Source organism: Aythya ferina (assembly GCF_964211825.1).
Source record: "Aythya ferina genome assembly, chromosome: 12".
Taxonomy (NCBI): domain Eukaryota; kingdom Metazoa; phylum Chordata; class Aves; order Anseriformes; family Anatidae; genus Aythya; species Aythya ferina.
The window spans coordinates 9,889,758-9,906,996 of record NC_140308.1 but is presented as its reverse complement, the minus strand read 5'-3'; the positions used below and the strand labels follow the sequence as shown (position 1 = coordinate 9,906,996).

General features: G+C 41.6%; 1 long non-coding RNA gene across 2 annotated transcripts in view; it reads left to right on the top strand.

The window, feature by feature from the left end:
* The window catches only part of LOC311443536, a 51,029-nt gene extending 34,203 nt beyond the window's left edge, over nucleotides 1-16,826 (top strand). For both annotated transcript variants that reach the window (XR_014697319.1, XR_014697320.1), the window contains 4 exons: nucleotides 12,041-12,241; nucleotides 13,305-13,487; nucleotides 15,309-15,501; nucleotides 16,681-16,826. This is a non-coding gene — a long non-coding RNA (uncharacterized lncRNA). The remainder of the gene's footprint in view (nucleotides 1-12,040; nucleotides 12,242-13,304; nucleotides 13,488-15,308; nucleotides 15,502-16,680) is intronic.
* Nucleotides 16,827-17,239: the final 413 nt, after the last annotated feature.

The window sequence follows — 17,239 nt, the reverse complement described above, 5'->3', positions numbered from 1 at the left end:
GAGGAAAACAGTGGTGTGGAATTATAACAAAAATGTACCAACAACTAACTATAGCTAAAAACTGTCCCAGATAAGCAGCCCAGAAGTGTTCGCCCCAGGCACTCCCTTACTATTTGCTTATTTTTTGGTTCACTGAGATGAATCACTTCTAGTAGCCTGAAGTTGTACCTTACTTGTAAGTTAGAGTAAATGCACTTATTACCCAGCCAGTTTTGAAGCCTTGATTAAGGATGTAAGTGGGGTGACATTATGCTTTGCTGGTAGTGAAGGGACAGCTTGCAGGTAATGGTAGTGTCATTTGACTTCCGCAAGACACTGCTCTCTGAATCCTGGTATTTAGGAATGGAGCAGCAGGAGTATGGTGGTGCCTAAAGCCACCACCCTGTGGAAATACGGATCAAGGCTTTGCTGTACAGAAATTTCCTGTGAGTCTTGCTTCTAACATTTCCTAATAACATTAAAATTGTGTTGACATACTGGAAATCCCTCCTCCTTAACTATCTGCTGTGTGATTCTCACATATGCTGTTTGAGGGTCTCTGCTAATGGGGAAGGAGATCTTGACTTTGGTTAATCTTCACAGAAACTTTGAGGCTTGCTAAAGTACAGTCCTTATGTCACCTCGACTGACTTTCTTCTTTTAAGAGGTATGTTTTCAGGAAGAGATGTCCAGGACAAAATGTCCTCTTGGTTGTCTCACAAGCGTTGCTTTGATACTGTTGTGGAAAGTATAGACCTTGTGTTTGAATTCTGTAAGGAAAAATCACACAGACTTTGTGTTGTAGTTCAGTTTGTTCAGAAACCATCTCTTATGTTTACTAACTAGAAGGTCTCTGCTATACAGGGTTGGTTTTATAAAAGTATTAAATATTACATGTTTACACATTCGCAGGTGTGTTTTTTTTCCCCCTCCACAGACATCTGTTTCTAAACGTTTCTCTAGTGTCCATCACCACAGAGTCAAAACAGCACACAGACGTAAACAAATTATTTCTTGTGATACTGGCAGATGGATACTACTATTTCAGCTCAGTGGATAGGTTTCTTAGGATTAAGCAAGTTACTCAAAGAAAGACAGTGAGAGAAGGCAGAAGCAGAAGCGTTATGTGTTGTGCTTGCACCCTCACTCCAGGCAGAGTGAGGCACAAATGAGCTATCTGTTCAGCTGTCGGGAACCCGCTCTGCTGTATGGCACTGTCTCCCTTCAAAACTTTAAAATATGTTAGAAGGCTAGACATCCATGGTATCCACAAAAAGACTTGGAAACAAATGTCTCTGTGTGCTTTGAGCCGTACTTATTTTAGAAATATCAGCTTTGGAAACTTGTTTTGCGCAATTAGAGAAAGGCTCAGGTTTCAAAATGCAGCTCTCAGTCCTTTTGTCAATCTCTTGACTCTCTCTAGCTCTGAGGTTTGGTGTCAGCTTGTACGTAGCCATTATCAAACTGTGGAGAAGTCTTTTTGGTATGTGTGCAAGCCTTGGCAAAATGTCCTGCGACAGTAGGAGAGGTCTTCTAAGAGAAAGAGTTTGTATTTCTCTTCATATAACGCTTAGCTTCATTCCTATGAATTGCTACTACTTATATGATTTCTATACGCTTACTTGCGGAGCTGCAGTGCTTTTTGGGGTGTGTGTAACTATGGGCCATGTGTTCTCTTTCCCAGTGTAACCGTGTGATGGTTCATAAACCATTTGCCTATTCAGCTTCTTAAAACGAATTCTAGTTCAATTACAAATGATGCTGTACCTGAGAGATTCAGTTCTCTGCTGATGATAGCACCATTACTTTCCTGAATTATCTGGATAGTCCTTAAAGAAGTGTGTGGTACTGCCACTGGCCCAAGGCCACAGCTTAGTAGGTTAAGATTCATTCTTGCATCCATTCTGATCCATAATGTTGCCTGTCCCACCTCATGTGAGCTGGTCAGTCTGGAGGTACCTTGGAAGTTCATGTGCAGAAACTACTTATTGTTCTGAAGCTACAGATAAAGACAGTTTAAAGGACCTTTATAGGCTTTACACTGAGCTCCATGCACATTAGCAAGGACTTCAGAAGATCTGCACACAATTAAACTGTAAAGGTCCAACAGCACAGCTTTGCACAGCTTTCATTGAGGTGCCTTGGACGGAGGGATTCATATCCATTCTCATCCCTAACGAGAGCAGATCACTCTGCCTAAGTTACATCTGTTTCGCTTTGTTCATGAGGGGAGTGCCTTTCATGTTACCTGGCTAGTCTGCAGACGCAGTAGCATTAATGCTGCCTGGATTCCAGTAAATCTTTGGGTTTTACAGTGGGAAATGTAAAGATGTAGCTTCTCCAAGAAGCTATTCATGTAGTTGAAATTAACTGCTATGCTTCTGCTCTAAAAAGATTTTTCCAGTTACAAATATGGGTGAATGCAGTGTATTTGTAATACAGTGTAAGTTCTGTCTTATCACTGCCCTACAAGCAAAGAAAGCAAGTGGCAAATTCATAGTTCAGGTCAGCAAAGGTTTGTGTATGGACAGAGGGGCTCTCCAGCGTGGAAACAGTTTGTCATTAGTGACTGCCAGGGAGGCCAGCGGTTGTCCACAGGGAGGCAACATGCAAATGGCTGAAGGGAAGAGAAGGATTATGGTGGGGAGATCCCTGTAAATGAGCAGACAGTGACTGTTGCTGGCAGGGAACTTCAGGAATAGTCAGGTACGCAAGCAGCAGTGGCTCCCACCTGGCCCCTGTATGGCATGTCACTGTCACGGGCACAGTTGTAGGGCTTAGGTCCTGCTGAGGGCGGCCAGATGTGCTGGGAGAGGTGCAAGCAAGCTTCCTGTGGCAGACAGCAGACACGAAGGTCATGTTGGCCCATCTCGCTTTTGCAGAAATATGTTTCTGGCCAGCACAAGGCTGCTTGCTTTGGCTTGAGTGTGTGGCAAAATGCATAACAAAATATTTAGGAAAAAAAGTAGGCGTGCACCTGAGCACAAATTCTTAAAGCTCTTACAACCTCATCCATCTAGAGTCCAGCTCTGCAAATGAAATCTTTTTGTATGCTACTGGCTTCTTGAGCATGCAGCCAGTTTTCTTGTGGGTTACATTTTCATATATTTAAGCTGTAGCTATATAGACCTTTATGTATACACTTGAATTCCTTTTCCCTCCATTGTATCGTTCCAGAGCTTGAGGGTATAGCAAAAAATGAACACGGAGAGGAGAGTGTTTCTTGGGCTGTGGGTTTTTATTTATTTATTTTTTACTCCTCAGGAGCCATATGAATCACTCATAACCACGAATAGACTTTGTAAATAATTTGGAAAAACATGCCTTCTGACCTATTTTAGTCCTCCAAGATGGCAAAAAAAATCCCTCAAAACTGCTAAAGTAATCTGGAGGTAGGAGGATTACTGTTTCCCCCTTGCATGCCACCACTGCTGCTCTGGAGACTTTTAAAAGCCCTGAGCGGCATGAAAGGTAGATGTGACATTGTGCAGGGAGCTGCAGATGGTAGGCGCTCACAGGCCCACGAGAGTAAACTTTCTGGGGGCAGCTGTTCTGTGTCACTGCTGTCACGTTGCTCTTTAACAGGAGGCAGCAGTACTGGGAGGGAGACAGTGCTGCGCAGAGCTGCTGTTTGTACAGGCAGCTTCACCCTCAGTCAGTGAATAAGGAGAGTTTGACAAGCATAAAGGGAATCTCGAAGTGCTAACACATTAATTCATGCCTATGCTTGTTTCTCATAGTAGTACTCCACCATGGGACTGGCTTTTTGATGTAACAACTTATAAATAGCAGACGCCAAGGCAGAGGGCTGTCTGGTTTGCCACCATTGCTTGGTGGGCCAGTACGAGCCTGAAAATCTGCTGGTCATCTGCTTTTTCCAAATACCATTGCTTTTCCAACTTCTGCTGCTCATAGGATGAGTATCAGGCTTTGGTGCTCAGAAATGGTGATCTGGTTGTTCATGACATCTATTTTGTTGTCTTTGAGCAATAAGGTGACATTTAAGACATCTCTGATAATGCTGTTCTGTCTCGTGTGTATTATACACATGCAAATGTGTAATACAAGCAGAAATGTAGGTATTCTTTTTTGTAAATTTGGCTGAAGCTTGACAGGTATGTTGGAAAAGCTTATCTCCCTTTAGAGTACAAAATTTGGGTGGCTGCTATGCTGCAGTCATGCCAAAGGGCTTTGCTGGCATTGCATATATAAACAGAGGTTTGGGATGAAACTTGCTTTTTGGGTTAACATTGCTGTTTCTTATTTTTCAGTACTTTATGTAGACTAAATCATGAAACAGAATAAGTAATGGACTGTCTGACTCTATTACCAGTGAAGAGCAGAGTTGTAGGAACTTCTTTGGTTTTGGCCAAAAGGAACATTTGTCTTTAATGTTCAGCATTAAAAATGACACTTGTGAATCCTTTCATTTTTGCTGGTTTGAGAAACAAGACAAACTGAAAAAAAAAGATACCAAGAAAGTTATCTGGCAAAGAGTAAGTTGATCATGAATTAAATTAATATTTCTGTATTGCTAGTACAAAGCTGATGCTTGACACAGTCATCAGAGACTAAATCTGTACTGACTGAAAGAAATCAACGTTTGGGCTTGTTCTTTGACCAAAAATTTGGTTCTATTCACTGAAAGGAATATTCCTGCCCCCTGACACTGTGAGGCAGGAGTCGTTCAAGAAATGTGTGTGTTCTCGTGCTATGTTATTATCGGCTATGTTATACCAATTCCTTTGTTACAGTTTCATTTAAGCTTTTGGTTCAGAACCAAGCTGTAAAATTTCGATAGGAATCTGAGGATATGAGGCAATTGATGAGGTCGTTATTTCTTCTTTCTATACTATAGGGGGAAAAAAAAATCTGTTGGATTTTGTCTGAACTGAAACTAGAGGGGGGATAAGCAACTCCTCTTGTATCCCGTTCCTGCTAAGAGTTGGTCGCTCAGAGGGAGGTACTCACCCTTCCAGCAGTTGGTTAGGTTCCTCACCCAGACACATTTATTTACCTCCTGGTGGATTATGCTTTAAATGTATATGAACACTAGGAAAGCATGACCTGAAATGTGGCTTGTAGTAAATTTTTCCATGAACGCAGTTCAGGAGAGCTTTCCTTCCAAAAGACGTTTATGAACTGTCTCTTCTATTCAAGGCAGAGCTGGCTTGTTGGTGGCTGTGCTTTATTATGTAACTTTATCTGGGAAATGGAAAATTGGTTTTTTCCTCCCTGAAATAACCTCTAAAATGCATCAGGAAAATGCTGCAGTTCCTCTGGGAGAACACTTGCGGGTGCCTCTCTCTGTTAGCCAGCTGGAGTGAGAGCACTGACACCACACTGTCATTTAAGCACCATAATGCTTAATATTTCTCTGAAATGCGTCTGATCCTTTATCATGAGGACCGATTGAAGTGAAACCATTACTGTAAACACAGAAAACATTCCACAACGTTCCAAAGTGCACATTTTTGGCAGCAGTAAGCTTTCTCCAGATAGTTGCCTGGGAATTTAGAAATTGGTCACATCTGAGTCTGTTTTGTGAACCTTCCTCAAATCTGCACCTGCCTCCCAGAGACATACAGAAGGAGAGAGCCTATAGATACTTTTGCTGATGTTTCATTAAAGGCAAATGGAAACAGCCACGTTTTAAGGTCTGGTTATAACATCTTGGGTGGCAAAACATCTTGTTATTTGTTGAAAGTGAACACTTGGGGAGTCAGTAGCGCTTTTTTTTTTTTTTTTTTTTTTTTTTTCTTACCCACCCCCCAGAATTACTGGGACTTTTTTTTCTTTTTTTCTGAATGAAACATAGAACTTTCTCCAGGTTACTTTTGTTGTGAAGAGAGGACAAATACTTAATTTGAATCACTGAGTGGGAAGAGGTCTCCTGGTGCTGCTTTTATCAGGCACTGGAACTGATACTGGAGTAAAGAGGGCAGCAGTGAGTTGCAATCGTACAGGAAGGGTTGAAATAGAGCGTGCAGGTAACACAGCAGGAACCTCTTTTGAAAGACTGTTGAATTGTGCTAATAACACTGCTCCAACATCCACAAAGTATATGTTTGGTGGTGAAAGATAGACCATGGCAAATTTCCCTGCAAAATTATTAAAATATTTGTCCATCAAATGTAAAGAGTGATTTTATTTTATTTTTTTTTTCCCAGTAGTAGTATTTGGCTAGTTGTCCTTTTAGATTCAGGTACAGAAACAGAATTTAAAGCTTACTTACAGATTTTCAAAGAGATTAATTATTATTCTAGTTCAGCAGCTCTGGAAATGCCCAAAAATTCTCTTAAGACCTGTATAGGCTTTTTGGTCAATACATGGTCCTGTCTTATTACAGGACAATTTCATCCTGGACTGTGGCACTCTGAATTTGCTGTATTATTTAACTGTTATGAAAACATTTCAGGGTATTTGGTCTTGACCCTTTTTTAGTCACAAGTACAACTTGTTTGATGTAAGTAGCCAGTTGCTGGTGGAAATGAATGCTTTGAAACAACAAGGTAGGGTTGAAAGATTTTTTGTTTCTTGGTGAAGCTTTTTGGTCAGCCAGAAAAAAACAGAGTGGTTAAGTCTGGGTTTAAATCTTTGGATGCAGAAGCTTTTATAGTCCCTCTGGCTTCAGTCAGAGCAAGCACACAGGTATAAACCTGGGAGAAATCAAGAATTTATACTCTTATTCCCAGTGTTAAGGGAGGTATCTCCCAGTCTGTTGTGTCCGTGTAGGCTTTATTAAACGATGCAAGTTCATATGTATTTACATACATGCACACACCCTAAAAAAACAAATGCGTTCTCTCCCATTCTTTGTGAAGACATCCTTTCAAAGCTGGCAGTGATGTAAAGGTGGAGCATCTACTCTTTTTTACTCTTTCTCATATCTGTTTTTTATTATCTGTTTCTAGTGGGAATAGAATATCTTAAAGACGTTCTCTACTTTCTCTATGTTGTGAACACTTCCAAATGGAATTTGGGATCGAGTCTCAGAGAAGGAAATATTGCTTTATAAATACAGAAGGCATCAGTACACCTGCATGACATTCCTTTAATAACAAGTTAGTTGTTTTATGTGCAAGTCAACAGTTGGATTGTATCAGCTGCTCTCCCTTTTTTCTGGCATGAACCTTTATGCTGAAAAAAAGGCTGATGTTTTATAACAGGTAATGGAGTCTCTGTACAGCGTGGTCCATCTGCATGGCAACTTACAGCAATACCTTTATTCCTTCCCTTGCTCGTTCCTGTTCAAGTCTTCTGACAAAGGCCCAGCTTTATCTCAGAAGGTACAAATAGTATCTCTTTCACACCTCAACTAAAAAGTTGTTCCCATGGCAGCTTCAAAAGCCTCTGGGTTTATCAGTGGAAAAAATGCTTGGAAAGGAGAGATTTAGTACTTAAATTAGTTCTATCAGCACTTTTTTTTTTTTTTTTTTTTGGCTGGGACTTGTTCTCACAGAACTTCAAGCTGGATTATTTGTATTAAACTTCCTGACTGAATTCCAAACAAGTCATCTTTCCCCACAACGCTGACCTTTAGTTCGAGGCCAGAATAATTTTAATTTGTTTCAAGTTTCCTTTATAAGCAAGAGAACAAGCAATAAAATCCAAGACCTGGTTAGCTAGCTGCATGGCAATATATTTTTTAATTCTAAGGAGGAAAAAAAATATAACAATAAATATGAATATTCCATACTGACATCCAAACTGGGCACTTCATGAAAGTGGTTAACTGCAACCTTCTGGGCATCCAGTCTGAAAGCTACAGAAAAATAATGGTTTTAAAGAAAAGTGTTAGGTAACTAACCTGTTTTTAACTAGGTTTATGCCCCAATGGAAGTGTTACGGGGCATATTTCAGGCTTCCATTTGCTGTTTCTGGCCGGGGGTGAAGCAGAGGTGATGTCTTGGGCTGTCATTTACTGAATGCATCAGGCCACCAGCTTGCACCAGTGCTGTCCCCGCTCTCCTGCACAGGCATCGGAGCCCCTATGTGGTGAGCTGGATCAGGTAATTGATCTGGCTGAATGCAACCTTTTTTTTTTTTTTTTTTTTCTTTGTTGGTTTAGTGTTAACCCAAATAAATTCCCTGATCTGCTCCATTGCATGGCTGCACAATGTGCCAGCACATGGGAAAAGGCCAAGGCCATGTGAGGATAGGAGCACGTGATGTGGAGGAAGCACACCACAGGTATTTTATAGCCATGACTAGATATGAGGACAGGCACTTGGTCCTGTGATGGCAAGGAGTAGCTGAGAAATAGGAAGGATTTGACTGAAGCAAATCTTGGAGGCGCCCTGTTAGGAAGGGGAGAGAGCAACATGGCTGCAGAGCAGGAGGTTTGAGGACCTGCAGTGGGATGGGCAGCTCAGATGCCTTTAAAATACCCAGATTTACTTGCTACTCAGCATAGGCCAGCATCATAGAGGAGAGATGCCACAAATAATGACCACTGGTGAATCCATGGTCACTAGCCATGTCTTTTGTAGGGTGTCCTTCTTAATCTTAATTTATTAGGATAAAAATGCATTTCCTGTGTGCACAGTTCATCGGCTGTTTTGTTCTCAGACTTGCTGCTGCCCATAAGTGGAAGTGTGCAGTCTTGACTTTTGCAGAGACTTGGCTTTTGTTCCGGATGCTTAGTCCCAAGTATTTATGGGACTGCAGAGAATGGTCGCAGAAGTGGGAACGTGAAATTTTTTTCAGCACTAGGTGGCTGTATGGAGTTCTGCAGCATCCTGTACAGAAATATTTAGTAAGCTGGGGAATGGACAAAAGCATAAACTTCTGCTTTTTCACACACCTTCAATAGGTTGTGTGGGTGTCTTTTCTTTAACGATGGAATATCAAAGAACGAGGACATTTTCTTTTTATGAACTGATCAATCAGTGGCTGCAGACACCTTCCTCTCTGTGGAGTCAAGGTAAGTATGGAGCCTATCAAAGAAGCTGATCCAGTCCAGGGGCTGGGCTGGGATTGCTGTGGTTGGCTGGTGTGGCTGCTGCTTTTTGCTTAAAGGATTGGATTTGAGCACTGAAGGGGGTGAGTGAGTGTGTGTGATTAAAATGTAAGTAAAATATCTGGTCCTGAGCTTTCCAAATGATCTTGTTGCTTGGAGGCCCTTTGGAGCTCCCAGTGGTCTCTGCACCTACGATTTCGGTAGGTCCCTGACTTCTGGTGATCCTCAAGTTGGTAGTAGAGCTGCTCTAGGCTTTGCTGAAGGACTTGCTGGTGGATCAAGCTTGGAGAGGATGAAGTTGTTGTAAGGCATAGCTGTGCCTGGTCTCCATTGTGCTAGGTGCTGTACGTGGGTAGCAAAGCGTTGGTTTGGACTCCCAAATGTTTTTTGTAACTCTGCATAAATGTTCAAGTGGTACTGCTTTGCAGCCTTGTTTCGTGCTTACCTTTGTTGTTTTAGAAGTTTTCAGCAACACTTCAGGTAGTGGCCAGCAATTTTCTAACCAACGTTATCTCTACTGGGCAGGGAAAGCAAAAGACTAGTTGGGTAAGTCATTGTGAACTGCTTGTGAATTTCTATAATTTATACCTAACAGTGTAAATCTCCAGCAGGTACACTACTGCTGCTAGGGGTGGCTTTGATAGATGTTTACATGTCAGTGTCAGACATTGGTAGAGAAGTTCTTCCTGCAGCAAAAGTGCCATTATGTGAGGTCAAGGAGATTTTGGCAGTAGCAAAGATTTTGGTGGTTTTTACTCATAAACTTGTAATTGTACAATTGCAAATATATAATCATTTTTAATCATTTAAATGATTTTAATCTTTTTCAAAAAATCATTAATATAATAATTTTTAATCATTAATCATTTAAATCATTTATTTTAAACAAACAAAGAAAGCTTTTTGCCCTCAGAAGTTGACTGTTGTGATTTCAGATGGAATAATGGATGGGTACAGGTGGTAGCCACTGAGCACTACCAAGCCTGATTGGCAGAGCTCTTGCAGACATCACAGCAGGTGAGGGTGTTAGGTAGGGTCTTAAAGGAAAATAATGAGAGAGGTAACTTTGCTGTTTCTTCAAAATGCCTATTCTTTATAATTGAGAGGCCTTGTTGGACAAAGCATGTGAAAACAAGCAGGCAGTAGCGGAGGGCATCCTGGTAGCTGACAGTGGGGTTTGAGCTCTATCACGACAACTTCGGAGTGGCTGCCGTGTGGTGTGAACCTCTAGCATTGGCCAGGAATGCATCAAAACTCAGGAGGGGAGTGGGGAAAAACATAAATACTGGCTGATACAATCCAAGCCACTCATACACATCTAAATTACTGCCTTGGAATATGTTTAATGGAAAAGTAGTTGGGCAAGAGTTTGGTTTTTGGGAAGAAAAAAAGTCGGTTCATTTTAGTGTCTAATTTTATACTGAAAGCAAACTTTCTTGTTTGCCCTCTGAAGTCAGCAGCAGTATGATGGGTCTCTGGGGGGGCAGCAGAGCTGGCCGGAAGCGGCCTGCCAGGGCTGCTCTGGGATTTGTTTTCTTTTGATTATGGGAAAAATAGCCCGAGATATTTCTGTGCATGCAGAGCATTCTTAATGACTGAAAAATCTGTTGTCAAGTAGGGACAAGGGGGAAGTGCCATCTTGAAAGACAACAAAAATGTGTTTGGATTAGGTCTGAAAACCCAAACAAATTTATTTTTAGTGACTTCCAGAAGCTTCTATTAAAAAAAAAAAAAAGAGTTGCACGGCTAAACCTGGACTTGCTGCACTGGAGTTTAGTGGAGTTCACGGAGACATGCAGCAGCAGGCATGGGAAGAGGGTGTCTTCCACTGCCTCTGAGATATTAATTACTGATTTCCTTCACAATTTGTTAGGCAAGAAACATGGCAAAGGGGATGTTATACAACGTGGGGGATTTGATAAGGCTTTGTGCCAGCCTGTGGCTCCAGACAGCCATGTTAGAAAAGGAGGACAGACAGGATGTGCAGCTCTCCCATTTCCAATGGTGACTGGGTGGCTGGCTCTGCCGCCTGCAGAGGGAGGCTCTGGGAAGGATAGAGTATGCTCCACAGGGGTATCTGTTTTGAAATAACTTTGATATTTCCACTGGAAAAACATCCTCTGGTGCCATTCCCATGTCCTTCAAAGTCAGTGCACTTGGCACCATGTGGGAGGCTGAGCAGTGGCCATCTGCTCCTCAAACTGTGCCACTGGCCACGTCACCTCTGGCTCTCCCAACTTCTGTCTTTGATTTTTAGCTCAACTGACTGCAACTTTTTTTTATCTGAGACCCAAACCCCAGGACACACAGAAGGGTGCCTCTTGCTGTGCTCTTGAGGCTGTGTTTCGTTGCAGCAGGCTGCATGGTGGTATCTCTGAAAGCAGTCTCCAGAAGCAGTGCAGGAGTTTGGTCCTTGCTGTCTGCTGTAGCCTGGCAGAGCCTCTGTGCCATTCCTGCCTCCTCTGCTGCCTGTCCTTGAGCACATATCTGCAACTTGGATGGGGAGAATTTCCCCACTGGTAAAATGGGATATTTAGTAAACTTCAGCTGGAGAGGGAGTAAGAAAAATGTACAATGCCAGATAACAAAGTGTGAGGAAATGTACTTACGTACGTGCAAGAGTTGTTATCTCCTGCCTCCAAACAATGATGTTGGGATACATTTAAAATACTCTGTAACTCTTTGCTACTGAATCTCACCGTGGCCTATCTCAGTCTAAAATAAGGTATTTCCACATTACAGCCCTTCATCCTAGTTACACCTCTACATGTGGATATATGTTTTATATGTATGTTGAATATAGTATGTAGTATAAGCAGTAAGCTCGTGTATATGGGTTTGGGGATATTGGGGGTGGGAGGTGCTACTAGGAGAAACAAAACCTTTGCTACTTCCATGGGCAGCTACAAAGGACTGTGCACTGATAGCACCACAGAGATGCTGGATGAAGCATTAAGAGGCTTTGCTTTTCCTCTGCTAATAGGGACAGCAGCTGGTATGTTACTTACAGTCCTGCTCACCTCTTCTTCACTTATGTTCAATATGGAAGCATTGCAGAGACCCTGCAGCACCCTGTCTACAAATCTGCTTTTCTTTCAGGCTATGTGTTCATATGCAAGGCTGCAGCTGAAGTGCTAGCTCAAAGAAAACAGCAGTCTTAGGTACTCCTGCTTCATGCTCCCTGATGGTGCCTGCTCAGCCTGCAAGTGAATTCCAGCTGCAGGAGATCCTTAGACCTGGGATACGAACAGCCACAAGACATTTGGGAAAGAGCATATGGAAATTACTCACCGCAGTGCGGTATGTGCATCTTCGTATTATCTTCCAGCTTATCACCGAAATGATTTCAGCTCTGAGGATATTATGATTAATGAAAAATAAAAAAATTCAAACCGAAGGTTACATCATGAAATCTAGCATGCTTTATCAAAGCATTATCTGGCAGTTGCCAGAGCAGTTGATTTAGCACATTTTCTGCTGTCTTACAGGACAAAACGAGAAACATTTAAAAGAAACTTGTGTTTTCCTCCAGCTTCCTTCTTTTTGATTCAGTTAAGAAGATGCAGTTGTGCATCCTTTAAGGACTCTCACTTTGTTTCAGAGGCATTCACGAGCTCTTCCATTTAGACATTCTTGTTATTTTTTTCCCATTCTGACAGTGCTTTTGGAAAATAATTGGCCAATTGCATATTACCTAACAGTAAACATACTCATTGTTAAAACAGGTTTTCTAGTTTTTTTATATTTTTAGAGTATGTTTTTTGATCCAGAGCTTGGAAAATGTGCTGTGGATGAGAGGCTACCAGCTGATAGCAGGAAATGAGTTTTTTTGTTGTTTGTTTGTTTTTAAAAAGGTTACAAATTCTCTCTCTCTCTCTCTCTATATATATATATATCTATATATATATATAGATATTAATGGAGAATAAAATAACCACTTATAACCAACTGAAGGCGGCTCTTACTACAGCTGAGAGTCTGTCACTTTGACCATTAAGTGTGGTATCTGGTGTGACAGAACAAGGAGCCAAAGAAATAGCAGGTATAGCTTTTATAGGTTGGGAATCTAGACAGCAAGGGATCTATTTGGAATGATATGACATTGCTAGAAACAATAGGATGTATCTAAAGTTAGCATACTGTTTGTTGAACTGAGACTTGCCATTTTGATAAAAAGGATCCGCATGTGACAGTGACCGTTGGCAAGTGCCAGAGTCCTGTCTCCAGCAGGGTGCCACCTTCCTCTTTTCCCTTTTTGGTAAATGCACTGTTGAGAAATGGGAAGTGAATAATGCAGGAAGCTTTGATGTCTCTTTTTTTTTTTTTTTTTTTTTCCTTTTTTCCTGTTCTTTTTCTGCTGTAGGGAGAAGTGAGAAAAAGGAAAAACATAGGCAGGCATGGAGGAGTGCTGCCACTGTCATTGTTTGGGAAGACCGTCAGCATTTCTTGCTGTAGGACACCAGTGCCCTTTTCTACCTCATGCCATTATAGAAGCTTAGTGGATTATTTTTTTTTTTTTCCCCAGGATCTGTGTCCACTTGTAGAGGTAAGTGCAGTTAAATGCATGCCTTGCAGGTATCACAGGTAATTCTTGTTGCTCTCTCCCTATCGTTGAAACCAGCCATACACGCTGTTTTTTTTCTTCCCTATTCCTTTGCTGCATCCATCCTTATACATAGTGTGTGAACATTGCGGACTTCAGGAAAAGGCACTAAGGTGAGACCAGAGTCATGCAACAGCTGACCTTCACAGAGCAAAATTTTTGCTTTATTACTTCCTTTGTTTCTGCACTTAATGCCTGAAGCTTTCAACTGCAGGTTTTAGGTGGAAAAGGACACAGGGAATATTTTTTTTTTGTATTAATCTACCCTAATGTCCTATCTGCGGTGGGACGAGAGAGACTCACTTGGCTTGAAGCAGCAGAGCTCTTTGCTTTTATCAGAGTCACATCCACCTGTACCAGCTGGGAGCTGTGTGTGTGTCACTGTTTCCTTGCTGTACCTGGAAGCACTGAGGAGTGCCTCTGCATTTGCACCAGAGCAGCCAGTAATTAACTGATCAGTTGGCTTTAATGTTCTTGCAATAGTTTCATGTGCCTTTTTTTTTTATTTATTTTATTTTTATTTTTTTTTGATAGTCCAGTTAGCCACTGGAATCATCACTAACTAATGCAGTACTTTTTCTCTGAGGTGATGACTTACCCAGATGTGTACCTACAAATGTGGGTTTTTGCAGATTCTTTTCATCCATGACACAAACCTCTGAGTTTGGTATTAAATGTATTTCTAGATAGACACGTATTTTATCATTTCTGGCTGAATAGCTTTCCATGTGGTTTCTTAGCTTTTATACAGTTTTTAGCTTGTACTTCTCCTATGCTGTGTGTGAATGTAGTGATGTATGCTAGCTGAGGTTGAGTATTTTCTTCTGATGGGACAGAAACTGACAGCAAAAGAAAAATGCAGGTATAGCAGAACATGCCAGTTCTGATTATGTGGTCCTAAAAAATAATATGGCAACTGAAAAAAAAATTTTTGCTGTCTCAGTGTTAAGTGAAGACTGGGTGAGCACTCGGTAGAATCTTAATTTTAAACAAGAGGAAAATATTTCTGGTCTTCTGGAGTTTTACCAAAAAATTGCGGTTAACTCCATAGCTTTAAAAATATGCAATTCAGATGTCTGGTGCTGATGTGTCCAGGGATGGTCGTTGAGGGATAGCCTGCAATTTCTTCCAGAAGCAAATGCTGTCTGCTTAATGGGTGACATTTCCATGTTTAGCTTGGGCACTCAGAGAAGGCTGATGTATTCTGCTCAACATCCAGCAGCTCTTGCTGACTTTTTCCATATCTTTCTGAATAGATAAGAAACTTTGAGGGAGGAAGTATGGGTGGTTCCCAAGCATGAGGCTGTAACACCAGCTGGGATCACAGTCTGACAGTCAGCGAAATTCAGCACATTTCAGTATGTTTCAGCAAGGCTTCAAGTTGGGCAGCAAGAAGCTTGCAGATTGCTGCCACCCTAAATTGCGTTCAGAGTAACAAGGTCCAAACTTCTGGATGGGAAATTAGCTGTAATTACAGAATACTGTCCTTTGCTTTTAAATTAATTTCATAAGTGAAGGTATCATCTGTTGGCATGTTCCAATGTTTAATGTAAGCAAATCGATGACTGAAATGAGAATGTTATCGTAAAAAAAAAACAACACCCCCCACAGATGTTGCCTTTGCAAGAAGAAATGCCCGCCAAAAATGTGTGCAAACTGCAGTGCTTATATTAGATCCAAAGTTGTTTGCATCACTTTTAGCACAGCCCTAGTTCCTCATCTTTCTTGGTTTGCTAACCTCTGCTATCTTTTTGCTCCTCTTAGCTGGTGTGAAGGTAAAGGTATGGGCAGCCGTGATCCAGCCAGCTGGTGTCTCAAAAAGAAACCTGCAGCACTAAATGTGAGCAGCTGACTTTGCTGGTACCTGTCCGACTGGGCCACTTAGGAAATGCTGTAGCGGTGGGAATGAGCCTGCAATTCCAGCTTCCTCAATGCCACACCCAAGGGAATATTTAAGGTATTACACATATATAAGCTTTCTTTTTTTAAGCTCTGCTTTTGGGCCTTGTGGAAGGAAGGTAGTGTTGCACTTAAAGTCTTGTCCCAGCCTTACTCATTCTCACTTAGTCTTCACTTATTCCTTGGTCTATGCATTAGTGGGACTAAAAGAGTAACAGGGAGCTGTGCTGAGGACTCACTAGTCTAGCTCATGTATTCCTCATAGCCAGTGTCTTTAGTTCAGTTTTGGGAGACTTGGCAAATCCTTCTTCGCCTTTATAGCTGCAAATTGCAAGCTGCAGACCTTCCCCTGCAGGGATGGCTGTTAAGGTGAAATGCAAGGCTAGCAAAGACCTCCTGAATAACCTGCATGCCAGCAGATGAGCTGCCATGCATCATGCAAGTTTCCAGTTACACATTGCCCTGTGGCTCAGATGCCACGCCAGGGAGACATGCCACTGCAGAGTTCTGTGGTGCTTCCCTCTGGGAGCTGGGTCCTGACTCATACTCTTCCTGCAGTGAATGTATATTCATTTTCCAGCATGTGTTTCCTGCAAGGAGGCCCGCAAGGGGCAGTTAGTATTTTTAACTATGCTTTTCAACCAGGCTGGTTATGGGCTGGCATAAATACTTGCTGCATTAAGAATATGTCCTAGATTTTATTGACTATATTTGTGTCACCCACGTGATGATGTACTGTTAAAACACTTTACGAGCTGGACAGTCTCTGTGCTTTTTTTCTTCAAGGAGGGCATGAATTGCTCATGTTGAATGAATTTCTTGAAGTTGTGAGAAAATAGTGTGCATTTGAAGGCCTTATGGATGTGTAGTACATCTGTTTCAAAGCACAGGCTGTCTTCCTTAAAACAATTGTGGTGTTTGTAACTTCCCATTTTGACTATGCAAAAGAAAAAAATTGCCCAAGTAGTCATTGTGTGAAACCCACCAGTAAACTTCACTTCCAAATATGAAGTCATGTGTACTTCACAAAAGCCACTGTGGCTGAGCTGTAGGCAGGCCTCCTTTGAGGAGAGGGTGGCATTGCACTTGGAGTAGCTGCTTGTGAATATTTGGCTTGAGTCACTGGGGGAAAGATCATCCACAGGGTTGGGAGACTAAGCAGCTTAATTGAAAAGATACCTGCTAAATAGAAGTATGCAGAAAACAGGAAAAAACTTATGCTTAAACTCTTTCCCAGGCATCAACTTCTGGACATAGTTGGAGACAAGATACCAGTGCTGCCGATCCTTCAGCCTGACAGATGCTCTCACAGGACCACTGTGTACATGGTAAATGTGACCATCTGTGCTGTGAAGCTGGAGGCAAGAAATAGGCAGAGAGCTCCAAAAGGTAAAATATATTTAAAAACATATATATATATTTGATCCTATCAGAAAGTTGGCGTTTGATTCATTGTTACTGTGACTTAGCAAGAAATTTGAGAGAATTCCTTGAAACCAGGGTCCTAGTGCTTAATGCTATGCAGGTTCATAGCCCAGGATAATACTACTCTTCTGGAATACTCCAAGAAATAATAGGAATCTTGAAAAGGAAGTGTTCCTCCATGCCGACTGGCCTACATGTGAACTAGCCAGACTGGTTAAAGCTTAATTAAAAATTGCCAGAGTGGCTAAATTCTTTTCTAAGTGCAGCTGCAAAACATTAGCTGTGGGCATATTTTAGACCTTAATTAGTAACACTTGCACTGGAGGACCAAAATCCTTCATGACTGCAGCTGCAATCAATTAATATCAGTT